General features: G+C 35.0%; 1 protein-coding gene across 5 annotated transcripts in view; it reads right to left on the bottom strand.

Moving 5' to 3' along the window:
* The window catches only part of Klf8 (KLF transcription factor 8), a 275,905-nt gene that overhangs the window by 114,325 nt on the left and 135,049 nt on the right, over nucleotides 1–26,531 (bottom strand). For 2 of the 5 annotated variants that reach the window (XM_058572505.1, XM_058572502.1), the window contains exon 3: nucleotides 12,808–12,884. The exons of the other annotated variants lie outside the window; for them this stretch is intronic. The gene's annotated coding sequence lies outside the window, so the exon portion shown is untranslated. The remainder of the gene's footprint in view (nucleotides 1–12,807; nucleotides 12,885–26,531) is intronic. 5 annotated transcript variants of the gene reach the window in all.

The following is a 26,531-nucleotide window of genomic DNA, read 5'->3' as shown; positions in this document are numbered from 1 at the left end:
TGAACTTTCTTTATTCATCTGCCTCCTGTTACAATCACACAGAGTTCTCAGAGAAATTTTCTTTCCAAATGGCTGTTTCAAGAAAATAATTTCCAAAGTGAAATAAAACGTATCTTACAATGGCAGATACCAGAGTCTCTAGTACAAGCTACATGGCCCAAATTCAGTTCTCAAAAGTTGTGGTGAGCACAGTGACTATTGTTAATAATACTGAATTGTTCATATGAACTTTGTTAAGAGAGCAGATCTTGAATGTTCTCAGTATTCACACAAAGAGAATGATAACTTTGTAAAGTGATGGATGTGTTAATTAGCTTTATTGGGAGAATCATTTCCCAGTATATAGATACATAAGAACATTACACTGCATACCATAAATACATTCAACTTTCATTTCTCAATTATAATTCAATAAATGTGAGGAGAAAATCAACATTACTGATTCATTCCCCCCGTCTCTCTCTCTGTCTTTACAGTGGTGGAGTCTGAACCCAGGCCCTTGTGTATGGGAGATAAGCACTCTAACATTGACCTATATCCCTTCCCCTCACCTTCTCCCTTAACCACCCACACCCCAGCTTTCCAGGTTCTTTTTAGTAAGCTGCAATTTCTGGAACTCTGGCTATAACACTGGTTTCTGGAAGAAAAGGAAAGCCATAGGAAGAAGCTCAAAATCAGCTCTCAAAAGAGTGGATATTTTCCACTCAATGAGTAGTTATTTTTACTAGTCCTTTCATCAATTCTTCTAATTGGCTCCTCTCAGGCCACTTTTGCATAAATACTATGTTGCAATAGATCCAGCCATTCTCTCAGAATCCCTGCTGGCTCAACCTACTCATAGCCATTCCTTCCAAATGGCATTCTACATGAGCACTCACCTATGCAGCCAAGATCCCTTTGGCCAAATGCTAAACCTAAGACTATCAAAGCAGCATCATTCCATGCAGTAACAGCCTTAATTTTAGAGAAGACATAGTCTGGGGCCCAGGGCAAAGAGCTTGGAAAACACAGAATAAAGAATCATATCAGGGAAGAAATGCTGCTCTAGATATAAGCTCACTACCCATTAGATAGGTTCATATTTAATTAAGTGTGTTTGATAACTTTAGTGGGGTGTTAACTAGTTGAAAGGCCTTTGGGTGGACAGGAAAGGACAGATGTTGAACTTTTACCCTTCCACTTATTAGCTGTATGACCTTGGGTATGATATTCATGGGTTCTGTGTTTCAGTTTTCTCACTGGAAAAAGTAATAGGAAGATTTTAGCTGATAGAACTGTCATATATTTTAAATGATATATTTCAAACAAAGTTCTTAGAACCTTGTTTGACACAAGGTAAATACTCAGTATGTGATATTATTATTATGGAAATGTCATATTTGGACCCTGATAACCATTTCATTTCACCAGGGGTGTATTTATTATACTGAAAGATAGTTTACTACATAATGACTACCCATCTGTCTTGAGGACACTTCTAGTTTGATTATTCAGTCTCTGAGAATGTTAAAGTCCACCCCTATCACTCATTAATTGGGCATAGAACCACTCTAAAATGTACAGGGAATAAAGATTCCTTTGATTATGTCTTCCAACATGTTAAAGAACCTTTATTTATTGACTCCCAAACCTAGATCCACTAACAAAAATTCTCAGCAATATGTGCCTTTTCAGATTTGTCTATTTTAATCTTCAGAATAAGAAAAATCAATAGTTGACAATTTTTAATGGATTCACTTGAAAATGAAATAATTTAAAGAGAAAAATACAACATTACCATGAATGGAAGACAGAATTCATTTATGCATATTATTATATATTCAAAGAAATCCATAACCCTTCAAAATTTTAAAACTTTACCAGAAAAGAACGAGCTACAAAATCTCTTCATTTTATAGGTGAAAAGAACTGAATTATGGAGAAAAGACCACACACAAATAAGCCATGTCACTGAGTAAAAAATAAAACTAAAAGCCAAGGCTCTTAAAGACAAATTTAGTATTCTTTATACCATACTACCTATGGTTTGTGTAAAATTTTAATTATTCTCCCCACCACTCGACATATTCCTCCCTTTTATCTCAGGCAACCCTGGAAAAGAAGTGATTTCTAGAACTACAGACCAAAATTTTTCTTAGTCCCTGATTCTGCTTCCATAGCAGATAGGCAAACTGATGTACAGGAAAATAATTTGCTTTATCCCACACATATTACATAAAATTATATCTATGCCCATATCAAATATAAAGGAAATCATTGTACTTTTTTTTGCTTGCCAAAATTTTATTTCATATTAATCATTGTACTTTTTGCTTATCTTGACAGAGATAGTCATAACCCAAAGTTTACTGTCTTTCCTGCTGAATCACAGAGATCTACAAATCAAAGTTACAAAAAGGTCTTAGAGTTTATGTAATTGCAAATACCCTTTATTTAGTAAATTAAACTGAGGTTTCAAAGGGGCAAGCACTTGGGCAAGGTCATACAATAAATTCACGGTAGAGCAAGAAAAGTCACAGCTCAATATTTTTCTCCTTATTATATTTCAGTCCTTCCAAAGGCCTGGAAATATCACAGTTTATAATTTTATATTTGTGTTATTAGGTTAATTTGGTTAATTTCTTTGCTATATTGAAATGTCTCGAGGCTCAAACATGGCCTTCTGTATCTACATACAATATTTCCTATGGTCAACTCAATCCAGGCTCTTGGCTTTGTAAACCATCTTAATGATAACTCTTAATGTATACATCTATCCTGGCACTCTTCCCTGAACATCAGATTTGCATACACACCTAACCATTTGATACCTCGATGTGGATGTTTAATTAGCATCTCTAATTTAGCATGTTCAAAGTAGAAGCATTGTTTTACTCCCCAAACCTTATCTTTCCTGAGTTTTGCCTATCTCAATTAATGGCACCATCATTCTGCCAGTTGCACTCTAAAAACTGTAGAGTCTTTGATTCTCCTTTTCCCTTTCTGCCATATTCAGCTAATCATGAAATGTCAGTTCTATCACCCAAACATACTCTGTATCTGATCACTTCCATCTCTACTGCTAACAGGTTACTCATCTCTCACCTATAACAGAATCCTAATTGGTCTTCCTGGTTCCTCTACATTCCATTCTCTGTGGAGCATCCAGGATGATTTTTAAAAACACAAATCATAATGAGGACAACCACTCCATTCAAAATATCTTCAAAAAAAAAATAAAATACTTGGGAATCAACCTAACAAAAGAGGTGAAAGACTTATACAATGAAAACTACAGAACCCTAAAGAGAGAAATAGAAGAAGATCTTAGAAGATGGAAAAATATACCCTGTTCATGGATAGGCAGAACTAACATCATCAAAATGGCGATATTACCAAAAGTTCTCTATAGGTTTAATGCAATGCCAATCAAAATCCCAATGGCATTTCTTGTAGAAATAGAGAAAGCAATCATGAAATTCATATGGAAAAATAAAAGACCCAGAATAGCAAAAACAATGCTAAGCAAGAAGTGTGAATCAGGCGGTATAGCGATACCAGACTTCAAACTATACTACAGAGCAATAGTAACAAAAACAGCATGGTACTGGTACCAAAACAGGCGTGTGGACCAATGGTACAGAATAGAGGACACAGAAACCAATCCACAAAACTACAACTATCTTATATTTGATAAAGGGGCTAAAAGCATGCAATGGAGGAAGGATAGCATCTTCAACAAATGGTGCTGGGAAAACTGGAAATCCATATGCAACAAAATGAAACTGAATCCCTTTCTCTCGCCATGCACAAAAGTGAATTCAAAATGGATCAAGGAACTTGATATCAAATCAGAGACGCGCCGTCTGATAGAAGAAAAAGTTGGCTACGATCTACAGTCGGTGGGGTCGGGCTCCAAATTCCTCAATAGGACACCCATAGCACAAAAGTTAATAACTAGAATCAACAAATGGGACTTACTCAAACTAAGAAGTTTTTTCTCAGCAAAAGAAACAATAAGAGAGGTAAATAGGGAGCCTACATCCTGGGAACAAATCTTTACTCCTCACACTTCAGATAGAGCCCTAATATCCAGAGTATACAAAGAACTCAAAAAATTAGACAATAAGAGAACAAACAACCCAATCAACAAATGGGCCAAGGACCTGAACAGACACTTCACAGAGGAGGACATACAGTCAATCAACAAGTACATGAAAAAATGCTCAACATCTCTAGCTGTCAGAGAAATGCAAATCAAAACCACCCTAAGATACCATCTCACTCCAGTAAGATTGGCAGCCATTAGGAAGTCAAACAACAACAAGTGCTGGCGAGGATGTGGGGAAAAGGGTACACTTGTACATTGCTGGTGGGACTGCAGATTGGTGCAGCCAATTTGGAAAGCAGTATGGAGATTTCTTGGAAAGCTGGGAATGGAGCCACCATTTGACCCAGCTATTCCCCTTCTTGGTCTATTCCCTAAAGACCTAAAAAGAGCATGCTACAGGGACACTGCTACATCGATGTTCATAGCAGCACAGTTCACAATAGCAAGACTGTGGAACCAACCTAGATGCCCTTCAATAGACGAATGGATAAAAAAAATGTGGCATTTATACACAATGGAGTATTACTCTGCATTAAAAAATGACAAAATCATAGAATTTACAGGGAAATGGATGGCATTAGAGCAGATTATGCTAAGTGAAGCTAGCCAATCCCTAAAAAACAAATGCCAAATGTCTTCTTTGATATAAGGAAAGTAACTAAGAACAGAGTAGGGACGAAGAACAGGAGAAGAAGATTAACATTTAACAGGGATGAGAGGTGGGAGGGAAAGGGAGAGAGAAGGTAAATTGCACGGTAATGGAAGGAGACCCTCAGGGTTATACAGTGGAGGGGGTAGAGAGAGAGGAGGGGAGGGGAGGGGAGAGGTGGGGAGGGGGGAGGGTGGATGATGGGAAAGGCAGCGGAGCACAACAGACACTAGTATGGCAATTTGTAAATCAATGGATGTGTAACTGATGTGAATCTGCAATCTGTGTATGGGGTGAAGGTGGGAGTTCATAACCCACTAGAATCAAAGTGTGGAATATGATATGTCAAGAAATTTGTAATGTTTTGAACAACCCACAATAAAAAATTAAAAAAAAAAAAATAAATAAAAAAAAAAAAAATAAAAACACAAATCAGATTATATCATCCTCTTGCTTAATATTTTCCAGTAATTCCAATTATAATTAGAATAAAATTAAAACTTTTAACCGTGGCTTATAAAGTCCAAAGTGACTAACAAGATCTAACTCTCAAACTTTACTTCCTGGTAATATGTTCCTCATTCACTATGCTCAAGCCACATTGGCCTTTGGCTGTTTTCCAAATACCCCTTTCATTCCTACCCCATGGCTTTTGTGTTTGCTATTCCTTCTTGGAATGTACTCATCCCAGTTTTGCATAGCGATCATAGCTAAGGTATTGCCATTATTTTTAACCTTCCATCCTTGTGTGTGTGTGTGTGTGTGTGTGTTCTATAGCACTTACTAATGTATGAAAAATGTTTTTCATCTTTCTTTCCATGCACTAGACAAACTCTATAAGGGAAAAAGGATTTTTATTTGCTATATACCTAGCACTTATAACAGTGCCTATCACAGAGTAGACACAATAAATAATCCCTGAATAAATTAATCAGGAAAAAACAAAAGTTGCAGTGCCCCAAGAATACTCAAAGCCTGAAATTTATATCACTGGTGGGACATGAGATGACTTTGGTTGGTATACAGATGAATTTTTTTTTATTTAATGATCATGCATTTATACCAATATACACCACAAAATATTACTAGCATTTCTAATCTGTAAGTATATGATGTAGATATAGATATCACTGCTAAGAATAAAACTAAGTAAAAATACAGTAGAATTTATAAATAAAATCTTTAAGAAACTAAAAGTATAAGTGGTATATGGATCTCTTAAAAGTCATCAAGGTGGACTGGGGCTATAGCTCAGTGGCAGAGCACTTGCCTAGTGTGTGTAAGGCACTGGGTTTGATCCTTAGCACCACATAAAAATGAAACAAATAAAATAAAGGCATGATGTTCATCTACAACTACAATTTTTTTAAAAAAAGTAATCAAGGTGGTATATGTATCACTAAAGTCTTGAAAATGTTACTCAAAATCAAATTATATAGGTAAAAACTGATTATTGTCACAAGAGTTATAAAAAATACTAGGAAAAACTGAATAAGGGGTGAAAGATCTCTATGAGAAAAATTACAGAACATTGAAAAAAGAAATTGAAGAACCCCTTCTTGGACTATTCCCAAAAGACCTAAAAAGAGCATACTACAGGGATACAGCGTCATCAATGTTCATAGCAGCACAATTCACAATAGCTAGACTGTGGAACCAACCTAGATGCCCTTCAATAGATGAATGGATAAAAAATGTAGCATATATATATATATATATATATATACACAATGAAATATTACTCAGCACTAAAAAATAACAAAATCATGGCATTTGCAGGGAAATGGATGGCATTAGAGCAGATTATGCTAAGTGAAGTCAGCCAATCCCTAAAAAACAAATGCCAAATGTCTTCTTTGATATAAGGGGGGCAACTCAAAACAGAGCAGGGAGGAAGAGGATGAGAAGAAGATTACCATCAAACAGGGACGAGAGGTGGGAGGGAATGGGAGAGAGAAGGGGAATTGCACGGAAGATGGAAGGAGACCCACATTGTTATACAAAATTACATATAAGAGGATGTGAGGCGAAGGGGAGAAAAAAAATGAGAGAGAGAGAGAAATGAGTTAAGGTAGATGGGGTAGAGGGAGGGGAGGGGAGGGGGGGAGGGGGGATAGGAAGGGGATAGGAAGGGCAGCAGAATACAACAGACACTAGTATGGCAGTATGTATAAACGTGGCTGTATAACCAATGTGATCCTGCAATCTGTACATGTGGGAATAATAAGAATTCATACCCCACTTGAAACAAAAATATGATATATGATATGTCAAGATCAATGTAATGTTTTGAGCAACTAATAAATTTCTGATGTTAAAAAAAGGAAAAAAAAGATATTGAAGAAGACAGTAGCAGATGGAAAGAACTCCCATGTACATTTTTTTGGCAGAATTAGTATTGTTAAAATAGTCAACGTACCAAAAGGGATGTGCAGATTCAAAGAAAGCCCCACATTTTATTTATTCATTCATCTATTGAAGGGCACCTAGTTGGCTCCATAGCTTAGCTATTGTGAACTGAGCTGCTATAAACATTAATGTGGCTGTGTCACTGTAGTATGCTGTTTTATATCCTTTGGGTATATACTGAGGAGTGGGATAGCCGGGTCAAATGGTGGTTCCATTCCTAGTTTTTTTGAGGAATTTCCATACTGCTTTCTAGAGTGGTGGTACCAATTTGCAGTCCCACCAGCAATGTATGAATGTATCCTTTCTCCCATATCCTTATCAACATTTATTTTTATCTCACTCCAGTCAGAATGACAATTATCAAGAATGTCAGTTACTCTGACAGAGGATTAATATGTAGAATAAAGAAACAAATGAAAAAGCTCAATCCCCCCCCAAAAAAAATCATTCAACAAATGGGAAAATAGAAGAGTTACAAATGGCCAACAATTATGTGAAATTTTTTCTTCATATTTATCTATCAGGGAAATGCAAATCAAAACTACCCTGAGGCCACCTTGTGCAGAGCCTGAACTGAATCCTGCATGCCCCATCTCACATGGAGCCTGGATGGGAACCACCAGCCTGTGCTGAGCCAGGAACCATTGTGCCCATATGGTTAGGAATACTGCACTGGGGTTCCCTATCCACCAACGTGTGGCTGCACCCAAACCACCTCCATCTTGGAACACTGTAGCCACTGCCATAACCTTTCTGACTGTGGTAATCTCCACTGTGGGACAACAGACAGGGCCAAGAGGCAGCTGCCCATTGCAGCATCATATGCCACAGTGTGCCATCACCAAACAGGCCATCCAACACAAGAAACAGTTCAAAAAATTGACAAAATAAAAAGGTGGTTCTTTGAAAAAATAAATGTAATTGACAAACCCTTAGCCACCCTAACAAAGAGTGAGAAAACTCAAATTACTAAAATTTGTGATGGAAAAGGGAATATCAAGACAAGACACTTTTGAAATACAGAAGACAATTAGAAACTATTCTGAAAATTTATACTCCAGTAAAATAGAAAACCTTGAAGACACCAACAAATTTCTAGAGGCATATAATCTACCCAAACTGAACTAGGAGTACATACACAATTTAAACAGATCAATTTCAAGCAAGGAAGTAGAAGACGCCATCAAAAGCCTACCAACAAAGAAAAGTTCAGGACCAGGTGGATTCAGAGCTGAGTTCTACAAGACCTTCAAAGAAGAACTAATACAAATACTCCTCAAATTATTCCATGAAATAGAAAATGAGGTAACCCTTCTAAACTCATTCTATGAGGCTAGTATCACCCTGATACCAAAACCCAGACAGAGACTCATCAAGGAAAGAAAATTTCAGATCGATATCTGTGATGAACATAGATGCAAAAATTCTCAATAAAGTTCTGGCAAATCACAATACAAAAACAAATTTAAAAATAGTGCACCATGATCAAGTGGGGCTCATCCCAGGGATGCAAGGTTAGTTCAACATACAGAAATCAATAAACGTAATTCATCACATCAATGCACTCAAAGATAAGAATCACAATTATATCAATTGATGCAGAGAAAGCATTTGACAAAATACAGCACCATTTCATGTTCAAAACACTAGAAAAACTAGGGATATTAGGAACATACCTCAACATTGTAAAAGCTATCTATGCTAAACCCCAGGCCAACATCATTCTAAGTGGGGAAACATTGGAAGCATTCCCTCTAAAAACTGGAACAAGGCAGGGATGTCCTCTTTCACCACTTCTATTCAACATGGTTCTTGAAATTCTAAAGCCAGAGCAATTAGACAGATGAAAGAAATTAAATGGATATAATTAAGAAAAGAAGAACTCAAAAGTATCATTATTTGCCAATGACATGATTCTATACTTACAGGATCCAAAAAATTCCACCAGAAAAACTTTAGAATTAATAAATGAATTCAGCAAAGTAGCAGAATACAAAATCAATACCCATAAATCAAATGCATTTCTATACATCAGGGATGTATACTTTCAGGGATATGAAAGAGAAATTAGGAAAACTACCCCATTCACAATAGCCTCAAAAAAATAAAATACTTGGGAATCAACTTAACAAAAGCAGTGAAAGACTTCTACAATGAAAATTACAGAACACTAAAGAAAGACATTGAAGAAGACCTTAAAAGATGGAAAGATCTCCCTCGCTCCTGAATACGCAGAATTAATATTATCAAAATGGCCATACTACCCAAAGCAATATACAGATTCAATGAAATTCCAATTAAAATTCCAAGACCATTCCTTGTAGATATAGAAAAAAAAGCAATCATAAAATTCATTGGAAAACTAAGAGACCTAGAATAGCCAAAGCAATACTTAGCAAGAAGAGTGAAACAGGAGGCATTAGAATACCAGGTCTTAAACTATACTACAAAACTACACTAACAAAACAGCATGGTTTTGGCACCAAAATAGACATATAGACCAATGGTATAGAATATAAAACACAGAGACAAAGACCCACATAAATACAGTAATCTCACACTAGAAAAAGGTGCCAAAAACACACCTGGAGAAAAGATAGCCTCTTCAACAAATGGTGCTGGGAATACTGGAAATCCATATATAGCAAAATAAAACTAAACCCCTATCTCTTACCATGCAGAAAACTCAAAGTGGATCAAGGACCCAGGAATTAGACCAGAGACCCTATGCCTAATAGAAATCCACTTGAATCAAATGTATGAAATATGATATGTCAAGAACTATGTAATGTTTTGAACAACCAATAATAAAAATTTTTTTTAAAAAAAGAATGATTTATAAAAAAAAATGTAGGCTCAAATCTTTATCATGTCACATTAGGCCCCTCCTTCCTTAACAAGACGTCTAAAGTGCAAGAAATAAAATCAAGAATCAATAAATGAAATGGATTCAAACTAAAAAGCTTCTTCTCAGCAAAAGAAAAAATGAATGAAGTGAACAGAGAACCTACATTTTGGGAACAAATTTTTGCCATGTGCATGTCAGATAGATCACTAATCTCCAGGATATATAAAGAACTCAAAAAACTTAACACCAAAAACAAACAACCCAATGAATAAATGGGCTAAGGAGCTGAACAGACACTTCTCAGAAGAAGATATACAATCAATCAACAAATATATGAAAAACTGTTCATCGTCTCTAGCAATTAGAGAAATGCAAATCAACACTACTCTAAGATATCATCTCACTCCAGCCAAAATGGCAGTTATCAAGAATACAAACAACAATAAGTGTGGGTGAGGATGTGGGGGAAAAGGCACACTCATATATTGCTGGTGGGACTGCAAATTGGTGAAGCCAATCTGGAAAGCAGTATGGAGATTCCTTAGAAAACTGGGAATGGAACCACCATTGGATCCAGCTATCCTACTCCCTGTTCTATATACAAAGGACTTAAAAACAGCATACTACAGTGACACATAAATGTTTATAGCAGCATAACTCATGATAGTCAAACTGTGGAACCAACCTAGATGCCTGTCAATAGATGAATGGATAAAGAAACTATGACATATATACACAATGGAGTATTACTCAGCAAGAAAGGAGAATAAAATTATGTCATTTGCAGGTAAATGGATGGAGTTAGACATGCTAAGCTAAGTAAACCAATCCCCCCAAACCAAAGGCTGAATGTTTTATCTGATGAAGTAGATGCTAATTCCTAATGGGAGGGGGGAATGGGATGAGTGTAGGAACTTTGAATGGGGCAAGGGGGTGTGAGGATAGGAAAGATGGTGGAATGAAATGGACATCATTACCCTAGGTACATGTATGATTGCATGAATGGTGTGACCCTACTTTGGGTACAACCAGAGAAGTCAAAAATTGTGCTGTATTTGTGTACAAAGAATCAAAGAGCATTCTGCTGTCATGTATACTGATTAGAATAAATAAATAAATTTTAAAAAACTACACTCTGAGATTCCATTTCACCTAATTCAGAATGGCAATCATCAAGAACACACATACTGATAAACCTTGGTGAGTAGGTGGGGAAAAAGAATTCTTATATAATATTGGTGGGAACATAAATCAGTATAGTCACTATGGAAATCATAATGGAGGTCCCTCAAATAACTAGAAATAAAACTACCATAAGATCCAGCTATATCAACTCCTCAGTATTTTTCTGAAATAAACTCAGCATTCATTAGAGAAACATATATACTTATGTTTATCATAACATGATTCATATATACATTGTTTGGAGAATGTCACCAACACACACTCAACTGCCAATCCTGCCTAGTTATCGCCCTGTTGTTCACCAAAAGATGAGTAGATGAAGAAAATGTGGTATTTATACACAATGCAATATTATTCAGTTATATGCATCAAGAAAATTATGCAATTTATGGGAAAATGAATGGAATTGGATATCATGTTAAGTGAAGTAAGCCATACTCAGAAACATAAGTATCATGTTTTCTCTCATATGTGGATGCTGTGTGTTTGTGTCAGGGGAAGAATACCATAAATATAGCAGAGAGTCAATAGATGCTGTGAATTTAGAAGAGTAAAAGAATGGGATTTTGGAAGGGGAAGTGAGGATAAGGGGAAGATTTGAGGAATGAAACTGATCCAATTATGTTATAGGAATGTAAGAATATGCCACAATGATACCCACTATTCTGTCAAATTAATATGCATCAATAAAAGATTCTGATTTCTGTTTCTTTGGAAATATACAGTAGTGGGATTGCTGGATTCTATTTCTGATTTTTTCAGGAAACTCCACATGGCTTTCAATAATGGCAATGTGATCAGCACTTGTTACCTTTAGTTTTCTGGTAATGATCATGCTTTCCATTTTAAGTGATCTCTCATTATGGTTTTGATTTGTGTTTACCTGATGATTTGTGATTTGGGGCATTTTCTCAGTTTAGTCCAAATTCTTTTTGGAATACATCAAAGCAATGGACAGGAGATCATTTTACACATTCTAGAAAACTATTCTTATGGCATTGTATCATAGTTTAATTGTCATTTTTCTTTTACAATGGTATATAAAATAACAGTTCATCTTAATAATGTATGCTAACTTAGATTTAAGGAAATAGAGTAGTAACTCCTCATGAGGTTTTTGTGGAAATATGAGTTCATGCCCATTAGCTCTGTGCCTAGCGTGTATAAGAATTAAATAAGCATTAGCTAATATTTTTCAAAGGTACCACTTTTAACTGCTTGCAAAATACTAGACGTTTACATAAACTAAAATAATTCATATTATTATATCTACTTGATACATGAGAAAACCCTACCATACAGAGATTAAATTACTTTTTAAAGTCATAGTTAGTAAATGGATAAGAAGCATTTGAACACAGGTACAATTTCTCATACTCTAAAACACATGTTTTTCCCTTTTTACTAGGCCTCTTTTACATAAACCTGTATTGGTTTGAGAATGAAAACAGTTTCTAAGGGGAAGCCAGTTGGAACCATTGTACTTCAAGTACATATTGACTGTCTAACAATGTCCTTGCAGATAATTTGCACAGAGGGTAACAGGATGTGAGCTTGACAAATCACATTGGAGCTCAGGAGCAAGTTGAGAAATGGATTTGCATGCATAAAATAAATATTACTAACCTGTTTGATAGTGTGAATGAAATCACCAGTATGGGGTTTCAAAATAGCTTCATCAAAGCCTTCTTTTGTCTCCAGACCTAGAGAGTGGAGGCCACAGCATTTACTATGATCTAGGTACAGGTTTTCAATCTATCTTTTCCTTTTTCTCATTTATTAAATATTTATTCAGGAACCAGTATGTATTTCGCATTGTTCTAGGGGCTAGAGATACAACAGAAAACAAATTGTCTCTCCATGGAAGTTAATATACTAGTGAAGTTATGCAAACTAAAAAATGATAAAATACAGGTTGCTGCTAAATTCTAAAAACAAATAGAAAGGGGAATGGGGAGAGGATGGGATTTTAGATAGGAGAGCCAACTCAAAGAATTTAATTCCCCTCATGTGAGTTTTTGTTTGGAGAATGTCACCAACACACACTCAAATGCCAATCCTAAGACAAAGGTTGATTTTTTGATGTAGCTATTGTTCTATATCTGTAATAAGTTTCCAATGCATTTAATTATTTCCTTTCCACTGCTATGACATTAGGTTAACCTAAAATTATCTCTCAGCAAAGTAATTATGAAGACCTCCAACAGGTCTCCCTCCAGTCTTTTTAAAAAAATGTCTTTATTAGTGGATAATACTTATACATAATCATGGGGTTCATTTTGACATATCCATACTTGCATATAATTTGTTCCATTTCAATCCCTGGTACTTTCTCTTTCCCTCCCCATCTCCCTCCCCCTGATCCCCTTCCTCTATCCTATTGGTCTTTATTTTACTTAGTTAATTTTAAGTGGTACATTATGAATATATATAAAAGTGGAATTCATTGTGACATATTCAAACATGCACATATAATCAATTGGTCAATTTCATTTTGCAATTTCTTCCCTTTCCCATCCTTCCTCCTTCCTCCACAAATCACACTCTCTACTTCAATACTTTCCCTTCTATTTTCATTGAATATTCCCCCTTTTATAAAAAATTGCTTATTTTTCTCTAACTTCCACATATGGGAAAAACAATCTGACCCTTGACGTTCTGAGTCTGGCTTATTTCACTTAGCATGATGTTCTCCAGTTACATCCATTTACCAGAAAATGACATAATTTCATTTTTCTTTGTGGATGAGAAAAAACTCAATTGTGTATATCTATCACATTTTCCTTTTCCATTCATCTTTTGATGAGCACCTGGGGTTGGTTTCATAATATGACTATTGTGAATTACACTGCTATAAGCATTGGTATGCATGTATCACTATAGTATGCATATTTTAATTATTTTGGGTAAATATCAAGAAATGGGGAAGCTGGGTCATATGGTGGTTACATTGCTTGTCTTTTTAAAAAAATTTTTTTAGTTGTCAATGGACCTTTATTTTATTATTGATGTGTGCTGCTGAGAATTGAACCCAGTGCCTCACTGTCTTTTTTTTTTAAATGTCTTTATTAGTGGATAATATTTTGCTCTAATTCAGTCCCCTTTACTACCCCTTCCCATCCCCTCCTCTATCTCCCTGTTTCTTTCCCTCTACTCAACAGTTTCTCTGCTATTTATTTATATTTTTTTCAATATCAGTATCTTGCGGATATACATGATGATGAGATTCATTGTGGTATATTCATATACATACACAGGAAAGGTAGGTCAGATTTATTCCCTTATCCAATCACTCTTCCCTCCCCTCAATCCATTTCCTTTACTCAACTGATTTTTCTTTTATGTTGATGGAATCCCCCCCCCCTTTGCTTTTTTTTCCCACTTATTTTGGACTAGCTTCCACATATCAGTGAAAACATTTGACTTTTGGGGACGTGCTTATTTCACTGAACACAATAGTCTCCAGTTGCATTAATTTACTGGCTAATGCCACAATTTCATTGTTATTTCTGGCTGAGTAATATTCCATTGTGTATATATACCACATTTTCTTTATCCATTCATCTGTTAAAGGGTGCCTATTATGGTTTCATATATTGGCTATTGTGAATTGTGTTGCTATAAATATTGATGTGCCTGTATGCCTATAGTATGCTGACTTTAGATCTTTTGGACATATGGTGATTCTATGTCTAGTTTTTTGAGAACTCTCGATATTGCTTTCCAGAGTGGTTTCACCAATGATGTATTAGTGTACCCTTTCCAGCAAATCCTCTCCTATGCTTATTAGTATTTGTATTCTTGATAACTATCATTCTGATTGGAATGATGTGAAATCTCAATATAGTTTTGATTTTCCCTGATTGCTAGAGATATTGAAAATTTTTCATATATTTGTTGGCCATTTATATTTCTTCTTTTGAGAAGTGCCTGTTTAGTTCTCTTGCCTACTTATTTTTGGGTTATTTGTGGGGGGCTGGTGTTAAGTTTTTTTTGGTTCTTTATATATTCTGGACATTAATGCCTTATCCCAGGAACAGGTACAAAATATCTTCTCCCATTCTGTAGGCCTTTCTCTTCACAATCTTAATAATTTCCTTTGCAGCACAGAAGCTTTTTAAACTGATGCCATCCTACTTATTGTTTTGTTTCATTTCTTGCATGTTAAAAGTGTTATTAAGAAAAACAGTACCTGTGCCAACATGTTGGCATGTTGGGACTACATATTCTTCTACCAGTTGCAGAGTTTCTGGTCTAATTCTGAGGTCTTTGTTCCACTTTGATTTAGCTTTTATGCATAGTGAGAGATAGGGATCTAGTTTCATTCTTCTACATATGGCTATCCAGTTTTCCCAGCACCATTTGTTAAAAAGTCTATCTTTTCTCCAACAAATGTTTTTGGCACCTTTGTCTATTTTTATTTGGATTTGTCTGTTTGTCTTGTATTCTGGTCCATTGGTTCATATCTGTTTTGGTGCCAATAACATGCTGTTTTTATTACAATAGCTCTGTAATATAATTTGAGGTCTGGTATTGTGATGTCTCCAGCATTTCTCTTTTTGCTCGAGATTGCCTCACATAGGTTTCTATTCACTATTTGGTTTTAAACTGCATGATCTGCTTCAAGGACACTGCTGTTTCTGTCATGTTTTATTTTTTCCTGTGTTTTTTTTTTTTGCCAGTTGTTTTAAAGGGGGGGTTGTGCTTTTCCTTTCCCTCTTTCTCTTGCTCCTGGCCTCTTTTCCACCCAGGTCTGGGTTTGGGGTTAGGAAACTGCTTTGTTTTCTACTCTGGTAACCAATCTTCAAGTCTTTCCCGGTCTCAGATTTTGTAGTAATGGGTCTTAGAACATTTTTTTTTGTCACCCACCTCTCAGATAACTTTTTCCTTTACTGCCTTCTTTTGGAATTATGGGAGATCAGGAATTTCTCCCTAGCTCCATTCTACCACCAATTCACATTGATATTCCACATCATATTGCTACTTGTATAAGGCAGTGTAATAGTGTTTAGACACCAAGGTTATTCATAAGGTAAATCTGCTTTAACTGTACTATCTGTTACTTAAGGCAAATTTATGTTATAAAATAAAAACTTGTATTGTGCCAGGATTACAAAAATAAATACTTTAATAGAGATATGAGAACAAAAAAAAATGTCTGATAAGATTTCATCTCACTCCTGTCAGAATGGCAATCATCAAGAATGCAGGCAACAATAAATGTTGGAGAGAATGTGGTGAAAAAGGTACACTCATACATTGCTGGTGGGACTGCAAATTAGTGCAACCACTATGGAAAGCAATATGGAGATCCCTTAGAAAACTTTGAATGGAACCATCATTTGACACAGCTATCGCCCTCCTTGGTTTATACCCAAAGGACTTAAAATCAGCATACTATAGTGATGCAGCCACATCAATGTTTATAGCAGCTCAATTCACAATAATTAGACTATGGAACCAACCTAGGTGTCCCTCAATAGATGAGTGGATAAAGAAAATGTGGTATATATATATATTCAATGGAATATTACTCCACTTTAAAGAACAGTAAAATTATGGCATTTGCCAGTAAATGGTTGGAATTGGAGAATATCATGCTAAACGAAATAAGCCAATCCCACAAAACCAAAGGCCAAATGTTTTGTCTAATATGCAGATGCTAATTCATAATAAGGCAGGGGGGCACTAGGGAAGAAAAGCATTACTTTGGATTAGGTAGAGGAAAGTGAAGGGAGGGGAGGGGAGGGGAGGGGAGGGAAGGGGAGGGGATGTGGGGATAGGAAAGATAGTAGAATTAAACAGACATTATTACTGTATGTATATATGTGACTACATGACCAATATGATTCTGCAACATGTACTCTCTGAAAAATGAGAATTTATATCCCATCTATGTATAATATATCAAAGTGCATAAATGCATTCTACTGTCATGTATAACTAATTAAAACAAATTAAAAATTTTTGAAAAAAGAATTCAAAGCAGTGATCTTAAGGAAGCTCTATGAGATAAAAGGAATTATAAACAATTGAAAAAAGTCAGAAAAACAATTCATAATCTGCCTGAGAAATTCAACAAGGACATAGATACCACAAGTTAAACAGAAATAATTAAGTGGAAGACTTCACTGATTTGAAAAATTACAATCAACAGCAAACTAGATCAAATAGGAGAAATAATTTCTGAAATTGAAGACAGGTCTTTTGTAATAACAGAGAGGAAAAAAGGTAAAGAAAAATATTCATGTCCTACAATTAAGTGAACAGATATTTGCATTATGAGAGTTATAGAGGGAGAAGAGATGGAGGGAAGGCACAGAAAGCATATTTATTAACATACTGGTTGAAAATATCTGACATCTTGGGAAAGATATGGACATCAAGATCATCGAAGCATAAAGCACCCCAGTCAAATTCAACCCAGAGAAGTCTTCTCCAAAGCACATTATAATTAAGCCATCAAAAGTCAAAGACAAAGAGAGAATTATAAAAGCAGCAAAAGAGTTAAGTCGTATAAAAGGGAATCCCTATTTGACTGTCAGTAGCACAAACATTGTAGGCTGGGGGAGAATGGACTGTGATATTTCAAGTGCCAAAGGAAAAAAAAAAAAAAACTACCGCTCTATAAAGAAGTATGGAGAGTCCTCAAAAATTAGAAATGGAACCACCATGTAACTTCACTATCTACTCCTTAGAATTTATCCAAAGAACTAAAACCAGCATACTATTGTGATACAGGCATACCAATGTTTTTGGCAGCATAATCCACAATAACCAAGTTATGGGACTAGCCTAGGGTCCATCAATAGATAAGTGGAGAAAGAATATATATATATATATATATATATATATATATATATATATACACACACACACACACACACACACACGCACAATGGAATATTATGTCATTTGCTGATAAATAGATGGAACTGGACAGCATTATGCTAAGTGAAATAAGTCAGACTCAGCAAGTCAAGGGTTGAATGTTTTCTCTCACTTGTAAAAGCTATAAAGAGAAAAGAAATAACAAAGGGAGATCTTATAAAGATAGAAGAAAGATGAGTAGAGTAGAAGGGTATGAAGGGGTAGTAAGAAGGGGAGAGAAAGGGAAAGAACTGGGGAATGAAATTGACCAAATTATGCTATATGAGTGTATTAATATATCATAATGCATTACAATTTCATATGTAATATAATGCACCAAATAAATGAGAAAACATATAAATAAATAAATAAATAGAAGGAAGACCAATAGAGTAGAGGAAAGGAATCATAGGGAGATAGAGATAAAGATGAAGTACAAGAGACTAAAATGGAAAAAAAAATATGCATTTATGAATATGTCAAAATGAGCCCCACTATTATGTATAATTATAATGCACTAATTTTTCAAAACTAACAATAATATCATACCCAACAAAGATATTCCTCAAGACTTAAAAGGGAAAAAAGTCTTCCTCAGGCAAGCAAAAGCTCAGGGCATTAATCATCAAGAGACTGGACTTACAGAAGATGCTTAAGAGAATACTTCAACCAAAAGAAAAAAGGATAACAGTTCCATATCATGGAAATTTTTAATCAGAAGCAATAGAGTAACTACAAAGAACAAAATTACAGCAGGTACAGAAAAGAGAAAGAGAAAGGAATTAAAGTTTATCATTACAGAAAAACCACCAAAACAGAGAGGCAAAAAAGAATAGGGGAAGAAAGGAATAAAAAATGTACAAAATAACCAGAAAACAGTTAGCAAAATGGAAGAATTAAGTCTTTATCTATCCATAATAACCTTGAATATACATGGATCAATACCTCCATTTGACAGATGTAGAGTGGCTAAATAGGAGAAAATATATTCTGCTTATAAGAGATTCATTTCACCTTTGAAGCATACACATAGACCCAAAGCAAAGGAATGTAAAATTATATTTTATGCAAATGGAAAATAAAATATAGCTGGAATAGCTATATTTCCCTGTGATCAAAATAATTGAAAACCTGTGAAAAGAGAAAAAAAAAGATTATTTTATAATAGTAAAGGGGTCAACAAGGTTAAAGATATAAATATTGTAAACATATATTTATCCTACAATAGAATACTCAAATATGTCATACAAATATTATAAGATCTAAAGGGAGAGACGGACTTCAGTAAAATAATAGGAGGGGCTATGCCAGACCACTTTCAGTAATAGAAAAACAATACAGACATAAAATCAACAAAGAAACATCAGATTTGAACTGCACTGTTTATAAAATAGACCTAACAGACATTTATAGAAAATTTCACCCAACGTCTGCAGAATGTACATTCTTCTCAACAGCACATGGAACATACTCTAGGCCAGTTCATATATTAGAAAACAAAAGTCTTGGGCTAGGGTTGTATCTCAGTGGTAGAGTGCTCGCCTCACATGTGGAAGACACTAGGTTTGATCCTCAGCACCACATAAAAATAAAATAAAGATATTGTGTCCATCTACAACTAAAAAATATTTTGAAAAGAAAAAAACAAAAATCTTAAAAAATTTAAGAAAACTTCAATAATTTCAAGTATCATCACTGGGCACAATGGCATAAAACTAGACATCAATAATAGGATGATTTGCATTACTCCAATTGTTAAGGATGTTGGATATTTTTTCATATATTTGTTGTACATTTGTACTCTGTTGAGAAGTATCTGCTTAATTCATTTGCACATTTATTGATTGGAATTATTTGAGGGTTTGTTGGTAAGTTTCTGAGTTCTTTATGTTCTGAATATTAATCCTCTGTCAGAAGAGTAGCTGACAAATGTTTTCTTCCATTCTATAGAGAAGAATGAAATAATGGCATTTACAGAAAAAATAGACAAAACATTAATACATAATGTCAAGTAAAATAAGCCAAACTCTGAAAGCCAACTATTGTATGTTTTCTTTAATGTGTGGAAACTAGAGATGAAAGAAGAAAATAAAGGTGAGGGAGGAATCTCATGAAAATAGAAGGAAGACCAGTAGAGTAGAGAAAAGGGGCCAGGGAGAAGAAGGAGGGAAGGAAAAAGGAAAGTACTGTAGAATAATATTTGCAAAACTGTATTGTTATATTGTGTGCATATATATTTTACAATGAATCCCTCTAGTATGTATAATCATAATGCAGCACTACAAATAGGGGGCAAATAATAGGAGGAACTTTGGAATCTTTAAAATTTTTGGAAATTATATAATATGCTCCTGAACAACTAAGGGGTCAAAGAAGAAAGTAAAAGGGAAATTTAAAAATTTCTTGAGATAAATAAAAATGGAAGCACAACATAATAAAATCAATGGGGTACAGCAAAAGCAGTACTAATAGGAAAGGTCTAATAAATTCCTAAATCAAAAAGGAAAAAAGATCTCAAATAAACAACCTAACATTATACTTCAAGGAGGCAGAAAAAAAATAGAACAATCTAAATATAAAACTAATGGAATAAAATAAAAATGTTAGAGAAGAAATAAAAAAATTGTCTAAAAATACAAAAGATAAATGAGAAAGAGTTGTTGTTTATATAAACAAATGAGAAACTGAGTTTTTTTTTTTAGATAAACAAAATTAACAAACCTTTAGCTAGTCTAAGAAAAAAATGAGAGAAGAGGGGCTGGGGTTGTAGCTCAGTGGTTGAGCACTTGCCTTGCATGTGTGAGGCACTGGGTTCCATCCTCAGTACCACATGAAAAAATAAATAAATAAAATAAAGATATTGTGTCCATCTACAACTAAAAAATACTAAAAAAATGAGAGCAGACTCAAATAAAGATAAAATATATCTTTCACATTTCTGATATTAGATAACCTGGGTGAAATGGATATGTTTTGGGACATATACTAAAATGGAAGTATGAAGAACTAGAATATGTGAACAGACCAATAATAAGCAACAATATTGTGTCATTTAGAAAGTCTCCCATAAAGGGCTATGATTGTGGCTCAGCAGCAGAGTGCTCGCCTAGCACATGCGAGGCCCTGGGTTCAATCCTCAGCACCACATAAAAATAAATACATAGAATAAAGGTATTGTGTCCAACTAAAACTAAAAAATAAATATTAAAAAAATTTTAAAAAAGAAAGTCTCCCATGAAATAAAAACTCAGGACCTGATGAATTCACTGCTGACTTCTACTAAATATTTATAGAAGAACTAATACCAATTCTTCTGAAACTCTTCAGAAAAAAAAAAAAATCAAAGAGGAAGGATTTTTTTCAAATTTATTCTACTAGGCTGGCATTACCTTGGTACTGAAACTAGACAACGACACAACTAAAATTCAAACTACAGGCCAATATCCTGATAAGCACAAATGTAAAATTCTCAATAAAATACCACCAAACAAAATTCAATAGATCATTTAAAAATTATTCATTATGACCAAGTGAGTCTCATCCTAGGGATGCAAGCAAGGATGGTTTAACATACACAAGTCAATTAACGTGATGCATATGAAGGGGAAAAATCATATGATCATCTCAGTAGATGCAGATAAATCATTTGACAAAATATAATGTCCCTTCATGATATAAATATGAGCAAATTAGTTACAGAAGGAATGTACCACAATACAATAAAGGCCTTAAATGACAAATGTACATATACTGAAATGGGAAAAGTTGAAGGCCTTCCCTTTAAGAAAAGGATGCCTTCTCTCATCACTTCTATTCAACAGAATATTGGAAGTACTAGCCAGAAGAAGTAGGCAAAAAAAGAAATAAAAGGCATTCAAACTGGAAACAAAGAAGTTAAATTTTAGCCAGGTGGTGGTGCATACCTGTAATCCCAGCAGCTCTGGAGGCTGAGGCATGAGAATTGCCAGTTCAAAGGCAGCCCCAGCAATTTAGTGAAGCCTTAAGCAAAGAAGTTAAATTTTCCTATTTGCTGAAAACATGATTTTATGTGTGTGTGTGTGTACACACACACACATATATACATACATGTGTATATACATGTGAGTATATATTTGTGTATGTGTGTGTATATTCCAAAGACTCCACTAAAAAACTGTTTAAATTAATAAATTAATTGTTTTAGGGTATAAAATCAACATACAAAGAACAGTAGCATTTCAACATGCTAGCAGTGAAATTCCTGAAATAGAAATCAAGAAAACAATCCCAGGGCCTGGGGTTGTGGCTCAGTGGTAGAGCACTTACCTAGCAGGTGTGAGGCACTGGGTTCAACTTTCAGCACTGCATATAAATAAATAAATAAAAGTTCCATCAACAACTAAAACAGAAAGAAAATAATCCCATTTCCAATAACTACAAAACTAAAATACTAAGAAAAAAATAAAATTCATGTTTATATGTTTATGTCAATGAACATAAAAAAGTCCTGCAAAGACACAAACCAAACTATTAAGAATGGTATACTAAGAGAGAAGAGTAGAATGAAGACAAAAGTAAAGGTCAGTTTTATTCTACTTCATTTAGTTATATATTTTTAATCATCTTATAATGAGTACATATTTTGTAATTTAAGAAATAAACATTGCGTTACACAAACTGAATTTGAGGTGAGTAGGATATGTAGAAGTCTACATGGAATATAATAATTTGATCTCTCATGTATGTCTGTGTTCTTATTTGTACCAAAGAGGCTAAAATCTACAGGGATTAAATTCTTATTACACTTATTTGTTATCCTGATACACTGTGTCTTCCAGGACTGACCTCCACCTGGAATACATAAAAGTCCTTCCTCAAGCCAATTCTAGAACCAGTAGAAAACAGTAAATAATTAAGATCAGAGCTAAAACAATAAAATTGAGAATTAAAAACAACAATAAAAAGGGCCACTGCAACCAAGAATTGGTCTTTGAAAATATAAACAAGATTGATAAATCCTTAATCAAACTAACCAAAATAAAGAGAAAGAAAACAAATCAAAAACATGAGATGGGCCAGGTGCACTGGTGCATGCCTGTAATCCCAGTGGTTTGGGAGGCTGAGGCAGGAGTTTAAAGCCAACCTCAGCAAAGTGAGGTGCTAAGCAACTAAGTGAGACCCTGCCTCTAAATGAAATACAAAATAGGGCTGGGGATGTGGCTTAGGGTCAAGTGCCCCTGAGTTCCATCCCTGGTTAACCCCCTCACCCCAAGAAAAATATGAGATGAAAAAGGATATATCACTACAGACATTTAATGCCTGGATCATTAGTAGAGGATCATTAGCAACTTTTGAAAACATATTCCAAAAATGTGAAAAATCTAGAAGATATTAACAAATTTCTAGTCATATTTCTAAGTCATACATGACTTACCCAGATTTAACAAATGGAACATATAAAACATAAATAGACCAATATTAAGAAATGAGACTGACTGAATGAGTGATAAAAAAGGCTCCCAAAAAAGTAAAGCCCAGGACTAGAGAGATTCTCAGTTGAGTTTTACCCTAACCTTTAAAGAACTAATGCCAATCATCCTGAACCTATTCCATGAAATAGAAAGGGAGGGAGCACTGCAAAATTAGTTCTATGAAGCCAGAATCACCCAGGTAGCAAAACCAGAGAAAGACACATAAAGGAAAGAAAACTACACACACATACCCCTGATGAACATAGATACAGGTATTCTTAATATTAACAAACCACATTCAAAAACCCATTAAGAAGATGATACATCATGATAAAGTTGGTTTCATTCCAGGAATGAAAGATTGCTTCAAATTATACAAATCAATAAATGCAATTCATCACACGAATACAATTAAGGACAAAAATTACATGATTATCTCAACAGATGTAGAGAAAGAATTTGACAAAATCCAGCACCCATTCATGTTAAAAAAAACATCAAAAAAATTAGGGACAGAAAGAACATACCTCAATATCATAAAGGCTATAAATGTCAAACACAAAGCCATCATTATACTTTAGAGAAAAACTGAAAGCATATCCTCTATAGTCAGGAATAAGACAAAGATATCCACTCTCCCCACTCCCATTCAACAGAGTTCTTGAAACTGTAGACAGACTTAAAATCAACCTACTACAGTGACACAGCCACATGAATGTTTATAGCAGCTCAATTCACAATAGCTAAACTATGGAACCAACCTAGATGCCCTTCAACAGATGAATGGATAAATAAAATGTGTACATACACACAATGGAATATTACTTAGGCTTAAAGAAGAATGAAATGATTGCATCTGCAGGTAAATGGATAGAACTATCATGCTAAGTGAAAAAACCCAATCCCCCCAAAAAACCAAAGGCCAAATGCTTTCTCTGATAAGCAGATGCTGATCCATGGAGGGGTGGGTAGGGAAAAATGAAGGTACTTTGGATTATGTAGAGGGGAGTGAGGGGAGGGGTGGGGCAGTGAGGATGGGAAGGAGGGTAGAATGAGACAGACATTATTACCCTATAAACATGTATGATTACACTATTAGTGTGACTCTGCACCATGTACAGCCAGAGGAATGAGAAATTGTGTTCCATTTGTGTACAATGTGTGAAAAAGAATTCTACTGTCATGTATAACTAATTAGAACAAATTAATATTTTTTTTTTAATTTTTTATTGTGGGTTGTTCAAAACATTACAAATTTCTTGACATATCATATTCCACACTTTGATTCTAGTGGGTTATGAACTCCCACCTTCACCCCATACACAGATTGCAGATTCACATCAGTTACACATCCATTGATTTACAAATTGCCATACTAGTGTCTGTTGTGCTCCGCTGCCTTTCCCATCATCCACCCTCCCCCCTCCCCACCTCTCCCCTCCCCTCCCCTCCTCTCTCTCTACCCCCTCCACTGTATAACCCTGAGGGTCTCCTTCCATTACCGTGCAATTTACCTTCTCTCTCCCTTTCCCTCCCACCTCTCATCCCTGTTAAATGTTAATCTTCTTCTCCTGTTCTTTGTCCCTACTCTGTTCTTAGTTACTTTCCTTATATCAAAGAAGACATTTGGCATTTGTTTTTTAGGGATTGGCTAGCTTCACTTAGCATAATCTGCTCTAATGCCATCCATTTCCCTGTAAATTCTATGATTTTGTCATTTTTTAATGCAGAGTAATACTCCATTGTGTATAAATGCCACATTTTTTTTATCCATTCGTCTATTGAAGGGCATCTAGGTTGGTTCCACAGTCTTGCTATTGTGAACTGTGCTGCTATGAACATCGATGTAGCAGTGTCCCTGTAGCATGCTCTTTTTAGGTCTTTAGGGAATAGACCAAGAAGGGGAATAGCTGGGTCAAATGGTGGCTCCATTCCCAGCTTTCCAAGAAATCTCCATACTGCTTTCCAAATTGGCTGCACCAATCTGCAGTCCCACCAGCAATGTACAAGTGTACCCTTTTCCCCACATCCTCGCCAGCACTTGTTGTTGTTTGACTTCATAATGGCTGCCAATCTTACTGGAGTGAGATGGTATCTTAGGGTGGTTTTGATTTGCATTTCTCTGACAGCTAGAGATGTTGAGCATTTTTTCATGTACTTGTTGATTGACTGTATGTCCTCCTCTGTGAAGTGTCTGTTCAGGTCCTTGGCCCATTTGTTGATTGGGTTGTTTGTTCTCTTATTGTCTAATTTTTTGAGTTCTTTGTATACTCTGGATATTAGGGCTCTATCTGAAGTGTGAGGAGTAAAGATTTGTTCCCAGGATGTAGGCTCCCTATTTACCTCTCTTATTGTTTCTTTTGCTGAGAAAAAACTTCTTAGTTTGAGTAAGTCCCATTTGTTGATTCTAGTTATTAACTTTTGTGCTATGGGTGTCCTATTGAGGAATTTGGAGCCCGACCCCACCGACTGTAATTTTTAAAAAATTACAAAAAAAATTATAGCCAGAGCAATCAGGCAGGAGAAGGAAATTAAAAGAATAAAATTGAAAAAGGAGTCAAATTATCTCTGTTAGCTGATGACATTATTCTATACTTAGAAGACCCAGAATACTATGAATACTATAAGCAAAAGACTTCTAGATCTGATAAATTCAGAAATGTAGTGGCTTATAAGATCAGCATAGAAAAATCAATAACCTTCCTATAGTAAACCTGATGAGAACAAATTCAGGATTACGGGAAAGAAAGAAAGAAAGAAAGAAAGGAAGGAAGGAAGGAAGGAAGGAAGGAAGGAAGGAAGGAAGGAAGGAAGGAAGGAAGGAAAGAAAAAAAACTCGGGAATAAATCTAACCAAGGAAGTGAAAAACTTCTACAGTGAAAAACAAAGAACACAGAAGAAAATGAATAAGACCGTAGAAGATGCAAAGTCGTACCATGAATTCGGATAGGCAGAATAAATATTGTCAAAATGATAATATTAGCGAAACTGATATATAGATTTAATGCAAAACCCATAAAAATACTAATG

This window comes from Marmota monax, unplaced genomic scaffold (assembly GCF_021218885.2).
Source record: "Marmota monax isolate L192 unplaced genomic scaffold, Marmota_monax_Labrador192_F-V1.1 WCK01_AAM20220418_F8-fsc00451, whole genome shotgun sequence".
In the NCBI taxonomy this organism is placed as follows: domain Eukaryota; kingdom Metazoa; phylum Chordata; class Mammalia; order Rodentia; family Sciuridae; genus Marmota; species Marmota monax.
The sequence above is the reverse complement of the archived record's forward strand: the minus strand, read 5'-3'. Positions and strand labels throughout refer to the sequence as shown.